The sequence below is a fragment of the Morone saxatilis genome, unplaced genomic scaffold (assembly GCF_004916995.1).
Source record: "Morone saxatilis isolate NCDOM2014 unplaced genomic scaffold, NCSU_SB_2.0 Contig0, whole genome shotgun sequence".
Taxonomy (NCBI): Eukaryota; Metazoa; Chordata; class Actinopteri; family Moronidae; genus Morone; species Morone saxatilis.
Window position 1 is genome coordinate 20,672,471 of NW_023339650.1, and position 1,073 is coordinate 20,673,543.

The window sequence follows — 1,073 nt, forward strand, 5'->3', positions numbered from 1 at the left end:
AACGACAGATAACACAAATAGTAGCATTAGTTATTAATATTATATATTTGATCTGTGTTTAATGTGTACTGTCCTCTATGCTCGAACAGTACCTGGTCCCAGATTTGCTGTGTGGTAGTATGTAGAGTTAACACATTAATTTAGCACAAAACTAATTACGACCTTACAAGTATTTATTTATTTATTTATTTTACACGGCTTCTCTTGGTGCATATTCCCAAACATATTCTGAATTAATTTAGCACAAACCAGTTTAGAGACAATAAGTCTGAAGCTTTCAGAAAGCTCAGCTTTTACTATTGTTTAAATGAGCATGTCCTGTCCTGTTGCTGTGCCAGTGCAGTGATAAACAGTACTGTACAGTGGTTTGTGTTCAGATAACAGATCCTGTGTGTTTACTTATATGTTTACCCTGTCGAGCTCGTTGTCCTTGTCTTTTCTGCTGTATTTATGCCTATTTCTGTGTGCTATGTACATTGAAAGCAACAGAAAACCGGAGTCAGATTCCTTGTAAGTGTACACATACCTGGCCAGTAAATGTGATTCTGATACTGTAGCATCTATTTGGATTTTCCACAAGGAAAAGTTGAGAAGTTGGAAATGATTTAAAGCTCAATATCTACATAAATCTACATAGTAAGTAATGTTTATCTCATAATTTTGACTGATACATTTCAATTGTCAGTTGTTTATTGTATTTTTCCTAACAGAAACAGGTATATCTACCAAGGGTCATGTTTATAATTACTACTGTTGCTTTCTATTATGATTTTTAGGCTCAAACATTAGCAGAAGTCTAAATTAAACTTCACAAAGAACATTAAATTGTCCAGCACCACTGAAATAACTTTGGGTCAGTCTACACTTTATTGTTAGTATAAAATTAGTGTTAATATGTTCATTAATCTTCAGATCAGCACTGTGCAGGAATCTCAAGTAGAAATTAATTCACTCCAACTTTTGCAGATCAGTTTTAATTCCAGTGCAGCATAGAGTCAACACACAGTGCGATATAATGATAAATAAAAGTGGCTGCATTAAGCCCTACGCTAGATTTCTCATTTCAAATGTCA